The following is a 9,365-nucleotide window of genomic DNA, read 5'->3' on the forward strand; positions in this document are numbered from 1 at the left end:
AATGCATTTTTGTCCCTTTAAATGAAAATATAATGCTATATCCCTCACACATGAATTTTCAAGGATTCTCTTCTTTTGATTAGTTTGAACCTTACCATCACCTTTGCATGTGTTTGTTAATCATGATCCAAAAATAAACTGATTGAATATTCAACGAGTGATCTGGCAATGAAAAGAATCAGACCTCCTTTAGAGCATGTTCCCAAAACAAAATAGCTCTCCCCTTAGCTTCTGGCTTTCTGCATTCATGAATCTGCTGAATGTATTGCGTTACAGAGTATTGTATGCTAAATCAATTGTTGGAATTCAGTTTATGATAATTCAGGTTTTAATATATGAACCCATTTCTGTTTTATATTTAATGAAATCACTCAAATCAAATTCATAATACTAAATAAAAGGACGTGTTACCGAGATTGTGAATGTGTGGGGCCTATTATCCAAAAAACGCAGAAATACAATGCCATTTACCATAGTTTGCCTTTAAAAAAAAAAACTTTTTATTTTCCATTTATGACATAGTAATACCATTTGTTCTAGTTGTACAATTACAGTCATAGAATAGTGACTTTAAGATATGCCAACACAAAAAAAAAACATTTCTAACTATCAGCTTCTTACTAGATTGGCTGGTTACCAGACCCTATGAGGAGCTTTGTAAGTGGGAGGCCAATAACCTGTCTGATTTGTTGTTGAATAGAGATTGTTTGTACGTTGTCCAGCTGTTAAAAATTTTATAGTTTGCATTTTTAAGTTTATTTAAGAATATTTTTGCTCTTTGATAATAAAATATCAAATATCATTAAGTATACTAGGACTAATAACACCACTGCATTCTGTTATCTGGTATCTGCATAAAGTATATGTGCCTTATAGCTCACTTTCAACTTCTGCCTCCATGGCTACACAGCAATGTATAAACTTTTGTAGTGTTTCTGAAGCAAACAAACAACAGGGTTCATTTACAGTTGCAACTGTAAGTCTGGTTTCGCAAAAATGGATGCAGTTATTGCTGTATTGATACTAACACATAATTGCACCAAACCCACTGTGCTTTTCTAGTCTGTTCTGATGAATAAAAACTCTTTTGACACAGGGTGACCCTTGGACACCTCCACCCTGAATGTGAAAGGGGTTGTTCCCCCTTGTTCCAAACACTTTTTTGAGTTCAGCTGATGTCAGAAACAATTGAGTTTTTTCAATTGCTTTCCATTTTTCATTTTTTTCCATTTTTCACTTTTTACCATTTTTCCAGAATTGAAATATTTTAAATATTGAAAATGTAATGTTCCTGTCTCAGGTGTTTCAGTCTGGCAGCTCTGTAATCCATGTGCAGAGTCTGAACTGTTACAATTTGCTACATTTAGTTGAAACATTTCTTAGCAGCATCTATTGAATATTTGTATCAATTATAACAGGAGTATTTAAAGAAAGGGATTTTGCTCAGCATGGCCAAAGATAAATGTATCAACTAATGCAGTGATCCCCAACCAGTTGCTCGTGAGCAACATGTTGCTCTCCAACCCCTTGGATGTTGCTCCCAGTGGCCTCAAAGCAGGTGCTTATTTTTGAATTCCAGCCTTGGAGGCAAGTTTTATTGCATTAAAACCAGGTGTACAGCCAAACAGAGCCTTAATGTAGGTTCACATTCCACATAGTGGCTATTAAATGGCCAATCACAGCCCTTATATGGCACCCCAGGAACATTCTTCATGCTTGTGTTGCTCCCCAACTCCTTTTACTTCTGAATGTTGCTCACGGGTTGTAAAGGTTGGGGATCCCTGAACTAATGTATCATTTAGAACAGTTACAAAGTCAGTGATCCCCCTCCCAGAGCTCCTTTAGAAAGACATACAGTAGGAAGGTGAAAAATGAAAATTAGGGAGGCTCATTATTAACTGGGTGGTTCACCTTCAAGTTAACTTTTAATATGTTATAGAAAGGCCATTTCTAAGCAACTTCTCAAAAACATTTCATTTTGTAAATATTTTTTTTGCCTTCTGACTCTTTCCAGCTTTCAAATGAGGGTCACTGACTCCATCTAAAAAACAAATGCTCTGTAAGGCTTCAAATGTATTGTAATTGCTACTTTTTATCATCTTTCTATTCAGGCCCTCTTCTATTTATATTCCAGTTTCCTATTCATATTCAATGCATGGTTGCTAGGGTAAATCAGACCCTAACAACCAGATTGCTAAAATAGCACACTGGAGAGCTGCTGAATAAAAAGCTAAACAACTCAAAAGACAACCCGCAACAACTATGAAAAATAGACTCAAGACAGGCTGACGGCACTTCTGGAAAAGGTTTATTGGGGTTGCTGCTGTGAATAATTGCAAATCGCAAGAATATCACTCTTTTCACCCTGCTAAAAGTAAACCCAAAGGTGAACAACCCCTTTAAAGGTCGAATTTTGTGGAGATTTTTTAATCAAAATCTAATTTCTCTAAAATCATGAATGCCATTAAAGTTATTAATCGAATTACAAACAGAAAAAAGTGGTAAACACTTCTGTGCGACCTCAACTGCTTTTACTTGGAGAAGTTTTGTATTAGAATTTTTTGTGGTTTTATACTTATAGGGTCATATACTAAAATTTGTATTTCTCATATTTTACCAGAAACAAACTCAACCTAACTCCCATCTAGAGCTTGGCTAATTTACTAATAATTAAATTGGATCGAAAAATATTTGAATAATTCAAGGTTTTATGAACTCAAATTTTTCTAGTTTATAGACTTAAGAAACTCAAATTTATCAAGTTTTCTTGCAAAAACAAGCGTTAAACACCCCCAAACCCCTGAAAATTATAAAGGCAAAAAACATCTTCAAATGGTTAAAGGGACATCTGCCACTGACTTTGGGGCTAATAAATTTATAAAAATCTTAGGTTTTTTTCTATAAAAATTGAAGGGTTTTCTGTAAAAAAAAAAACCTCAAATTTGACTTTTAATAAATAGACCCCTAAATAAATCTTAGAATTTGAGAGAATTTTTTTTAAAAAAAACTATTTGTAGAGAAAAATTACAATTCATAAAAAAAAAAGAAAATCCAACAGTCACAAACAGAAAATAAAATAGAAAGTAAATGTAAAAAAAAGTTTTTATTTCTGGTTAATTAGCTGAAACCCCCTTTAATTCCAGGGTTAATACTGGGCTTTTGCAATAGGTGCAGTAGACTTGTGCCTTAAAAGTCACATATAAATGTAATTTTGACACTCAAAATGAAATAATCCCTACTTGGAACTCAAAACTTCTGAGCACAGTTGCATTCAACTACTAAAAACATGCTACTGAAATGGTGTGTGCGTAAACAAGTTGGATTCGATTGTGGAGGGTGCCAGTTCACATGCAGTTGCAAATACACTGAAATTCTGGGGAAATGCTGCATGATGGGTTAAAAATATGGCAAATTTAGTTTTGGCTTTTGTGTCTTCATTTCTGAATGACCCCTAATTTAAAAAGGTTTGAAAGCTAAGAGGTTCTATAAGTATCAAATGAAGAAGAAGGAAGAAACTATCTTTACACATGTAACATGGTGTATTGAATTCTTTAATAAGTGAGACAAATTATTATAGATCAAACTATTAGCAGACGTTAAGAAAAGTTTTTAAGTGTTAATTAGCCATTATATGTTAGACAGCTTTGAGCAGTCAAACAACATTCTGCCTCATAGATCACCTGCCTGAATCCATGCCTCTAAATGCAAATCAAATAAGAGGTGCAGTGTTGACTTGACCAAAGAGGACAGTTTAACTACCACCTGAATTCACAGCATACTATAACAAATTCCAAATTGTGTATGAGATTGAAAATGTTTGCTCTAAACCTAAATTTACACCCCATTATGGGCTACCTGCCATGCTGGCTGCCCAACCCAAGGTGGATTGGATCACTAAAAAAAAAAACAGGTAACTAAATTGCCCATCTCCATCTACTGTAACTCTCATCTATTAGTCATATGAACTCAGGCCCCAACACTGGCAAGCATTCCCTCTTAGGCTCTGAATTATAATGATTACTACAGTCTTTTAAAATTAGACTGCATATGCAGCACTAATCTTTAAATTACCAAAAGCCTGCAGTCTAATAGTTAGCACATAGCGCTAGAAAATCAGAAAGTTAAGAATATCATCAGGGCATAGTGGAAGTGTTTTAATATGTATTGTAAAATGAAAACTAGTTAGCAAAACTAGAGGTAGGTTTCCTATGTGTATTCCAATTTCCTATCACACTCCAAAAAAAAAAAGAAGGTTAATTAGCTTCTGGTTAGATTGTAAACTCTACTGGATTAGGGACACAAGTAAATGATGAATAATTTCTGAGAAGTGCTGCAGAAAATGTTTATGCTTTATAAATAAATCATAATAATTATAACATCACAAGAGTCACTTATCTAGAAGAAAGAGAGCAAACCCCAAAAGATGTTCAAGAGTATAAACACTTAGATACTGTAAATACACCTCAAGAAGCAGTACAGTATTGACAGAAGATAATCCCAGCCTCTATAAAGGCACGTCCTGTATTTTTAATCTTGCCTATTCGGGTAAAGTAAGCTCAAGGCAAGTACCTCTTGTCTTGGCTCCCATTGGCCCCCAGCCTGCCCATGGTGGAGACGACCCCACCTACCAGTGGCGGTAACCCAACCCCCTTACCACCTACCCCCCACTCCTAATTCTGCTTGACTTTTTCAGAACTTAAAGCAAGTCAGAGATGAACAGAGTGAATACACAGCAATTTATTTTATTTTCTTATTGCACCCCCAGCTGGGCCATAGGCAGCTACTTTTTCTGCCTACCTCTTGTTCCAGTTTAATATGTCTGAGTGCCAATTTCACTGCGTCATTGGTTTTTCTTTTTCTTGCTTCATTACCCCTAGTTCCAGCCTTGGGCCACATCCCCCTACCTATCACACCCCGCCTATTATGCTAACAATCAAAATTCCAAAGCAAGAAGCAAAATGGGGGTGCAATATAGCTATCAATGGGCACAATAAGCCATCAGATAGGCATGGGTAGCCAAAAAGTGCAATCCAGGTCTCTAAGCTTTCTTTTAGCATAAAAAGAGATAAGAGATATCATAATAACTATGCCAGCATAGGCATTCTCTGTACTAAATGCAATGTTACAGTAACAGTTGAGGTTATAGTGTTCCTGTAGTTAAATTCAGTCCACAAAAATCTAAGACTTTTGCTGCAGCAAAGTCCATCATTTCATTTCTGTATAGCTGAGATGCCAATCACTTGCAACTGAACCAAATCGGATTAAATATAGCCCCCCTTTCCATCTGTGATAGGAACAAATAACTATCCTGTTAATCAATGCTGGGAAATGATGCCGCTGTTATTTATGTGCTGTTCATAACAGCAGTAATAAAATGATGTCGAAGCTGTACACTAATAAAGGATATAAAAGGAGAAAATAATAATACTGTTTACACAATCCTCCACCTTTGTCTGTCTCTCTCTCTCTGCTGCTCTTTGCCTAAAACAGAAGCATCAATTGACACTCAAGCATTTCATGCATCATCTATTGAAATAATGATATTCAGTACAAAAATGTGTACCTGCTTGGTATCTTCATTGTGTATTCACTAAAGGGAGTACATGACAATGTATTACAAATTCATTGGCATTTATACACTTGTATAATTAATTTCACTGCTTTAGATTTAGCATGTAACATTTATTCATGTAAGTTACCCAGATGAACTAACAAGAATCATATATTTAGCTCCAGCTGTTTGTCTATTTTTCCATATCACAGCAGTTCAAGTTGAAGATGTCCATCAAGTGACCCATCATCCAAACCAAGGGCATACACTGCTGATAGCTGGGTTTATTGCAGCCATGGAAAAGTATTTGTACCACATGGAACAACTGTGGCACCTAGTGGACAGAACGTTTTCTCCCCTTTACAAATACTAATGCATCGCCTCTTATTTACATTCTATAATCAGAAGGGTTCCTGTGTTTCAATATCTTTTGCAATAATATGGGAGGGAAAGTGATAGGCAGGTGGTTATAAATACGTAGTGTTCATGCAGATAAATATTACATATATATTCTGTAGTATGCAGGTGACAGAAACAGGTAATTTCCTTGAAAGGTGAAAGAAAGAGAACTCATGTCATTTACTTCACTTAACTCTTTTCTTCCAATATTCAGTATAGCGGTTCTTGAAATGAGAAAAATAATTTTTTCGCATTTGTCTAAAAAACAGCTAATTAAAGCAATAACTGGTGCTCACTTAAAACTGTTGTGTAAGAATTGCAAAGGAGTATCCTGCTTGTGACAAAGTCAGCTTAATTACTACATTATTAATGAAAAACATCTACAAAAGTGGCCTTTCCAAATGTTTCTATAAGCATTTTGTTTTTGGAAAAAAGATTTTACTAACAGTGATGGGCGAATTCGCAAAACGGCGCCCGCTTTTGACGCCGATGCACATTTTTATGATGCCGGCGGCTGTTTCTGACATCGGCGTCCATTTTTTTTCGACAAGGCGAAAAATTTTTTTGCCGCCGGCGATTTTTTTCGGGTGAATTTTCGCAGGCCTTTCGCGAATGTATTCGCTGGCGGTGAATCGCGCAAATTCGCCGCAAATTCGCGCTTGCCGAATAAATTCGCCCATCACTATTTACTAATTCTGAACCAAATGTTTTGGACAAACAAATCAGATTTTCATATCTATATGCAGCCTGTAAGCATGCTTTTTATGAATTATATATCTATATATATAAGCCGGTTTTTAAGCAAATACAAATAGACAGGGACCCGCACTCCAATGTTCAGTGAAGAAAATTAGTGTTTATTCATACTTGTGCATGCAATGCCTGTGCCTTTATCAAGGAAAGAACAGGACATAAATGTACCATGTAGCACAATTAAAGGGATACTGTCATGGGAAAATATGTTTTTTTCAAAAGCATCTGTTAACAGTGTTACTCCAGCAGAATTCTGCACTGAAATCCATTTCTCAAAAGAGCAAACAGTTTTTTATATTCAATTTTGAAATCTGACATGGGGCTAGACATATTGTTAATTTCCCAGGATCCTCCAGTCATGTGACTTGTGTCTGCACTTTAGAAAGGAACTGTTTTCTGGCAGGCTGTTAATTCTCCTATTTAATGTAACTGAATGTGTCTCAGTGGGACTTGGCTTTTACTATTGAGTGTTGTTCTTAGATCTACCAGGGAGCTGTTATCTTGTGTTAGGGAGCTGCTATCTGGTTACCTTCCCATTGTTCTTTGGTTAGGCTGCTGGGGGGGATGGGAGTGGGTGATATCACTCCAACTTGCAGTACAGCAGTAAAGAGTGACTGAAGTTTATCAGAACACAAGTCACATGACTGGGGGGGCAGCTGGGAAACTGACAATATTTCTAGCCCCATGTCAGATTTCAAAATTAAATATAAAAAAATGTGTTTGCTCTTGAAGAAAGGATTTCAGTGCAGAATTCTGCTGGAGCAGCACTATTAACTGATTTGTTTTGAAAAAAACATGTTTTCCCATGACAGTATCCCTTTAATTATAGCTGTGTCCACTAAAATATAGGTCTTACTTCTCTACATGTACTGAATCCTAAACAGTCTGTTTGATACAGTACCCTTGTAGTGTTAGAGCTACCTAGACTACTACATGAGACTAGCAGATCATATCACACATTTCAGTAAGATACTAATCAATTATATTTTCAAGTTCTTGTCCATATTCTAAACCCTTGGTATAGTAGCAACAGTACGATAAAACAATAATTTTTTGGTTGTAATATGTTTTGGGCAGGACCCTCTGTACCTCATATATCAGTTATTGGCTGCTTTATATGTAAATCAGTATGTTCAATGTATATACCCATTTATAACACCACAGTAGAAAATGCTGGCACTTTATATGATAATATGTGAAATTAACAAGGATGAAATTATTATATCTCAAGCTGTTTAAAAATTGGCTTTCATACAAGTATCTCTTTGGCCACCCAAGGGGTTGCCCAGTCAAACTGCCCCACAATAAAACCTGTACAGACTAAAAAGGATAGAATTGATTGCATGGCCAGACAGAGTTCTCATCCAATTATGGGCCAGATTCCCCCAGTGAAAAAGTTATCTCATGATTCAACATGTGAAAAGGAGGAGAAAAAACTTATAATCCAGTTTCACTTTTTCCCATAGACTTCAGTAGAGTTTTCATGTGATAAACCATCAGATGTGTTTCTGAATTGAATTGCATCTCATATTGAATCAAGCCCATGAGTTTTCATGGAATAAACCTTTTTCTCACTGAATTGAATCTTGCCGTATCATTTACAGCCTGATCCACAAACCAAATATCAGCATCAACTCCATAAACAAAATCATAAATTGCCAACTCAGCGTGGCAGTGGAATTGTGACTCATGTAGGACAAACTTTAGTATTTTTATGCATGTGTTGTTTGAAATGGATTGTTTTGTACTGTTTTTCTGTACAGATGTATTGTGCAGTATTGCAGAATATGTTGGTGCCTTGCATATAAACTATAAAAACATAATTAATACTTAAAGGGATTAGTGCATGGCTTGATCCCATTACCCCCCACCACACACACATTCCCCACAACGAATGAGTGTGTGCATGGCTGGGGGGGGTGGAATTCGCAAATGATGTGCCACAGTGAGTGGCGGACAAAGGCCTAGACTAGGGGTACGTGACAGAGGAGTTACATGCCTAACTCCACTGTTGGTATATTGTTAAAATGTTTGCATTTTGTGCTGTGCCTACTGTTTCCTTGTTCTATAAAATGGTATTCAAACTGGACATACTATATACGTGCATTTCCATCCTCACCCTTAGTACTGCAGCTGACTGGTGTGTAAAGAAATGATATTCAAATGTTTGCAATTGCTTCTGAGCATAATGAAAAACTTGTCTTGTCTGTGCTGCATCCTATTATAGCAGTATTTTATCGGCAAAATTACCATCAGGTAATCAGATGACATTTGCCCAAAAGGAGTTCTTCTCCCTTCCATAGGAAATAATAGGATATTCCAAGGCATGAGCTAGCAGTTACATTTCCATGATATTTCAGTGGAAGAGGATGTCAAGGTTATTATTTCATAAGGTAACATGCGAAAGATCAGTCGAAGTTGCAGAACTGTCTAAGTCATATTAGAAAGGAGCATTTCCATCAAGTAGTTTTAGCTGGCCATCTACAGTAAAATGTAAAGGACTGGGGAAGATGATTGGGAAAACAGATTGCAATTGGTTTTGGAGAATTATTATTATTAAAGTGTATTGGAAACTGGATGGAGTAATGAGAAGCTATATGGTCTAGGAAACAGATCAAGGAAACGTCATTATACCTACCATATATGGTAGGTATATTGAAGT

The sequence above is a fragment of the Xenopus laevis genome, chromosome 2L (assembly GCF_017654675.1).
Source record: "Xenopus laevis strain J_2021 chromosome 2L, Xenopus_laevis_v10.1, whole genome shotgun sequence".
In the NCBI taxonomy this organism is placed as follows: Eukaryota; Metazoa; Chordata; class Amphibia; order Anura; family Pipidae; genus Xenopus; species Xenopus laevis.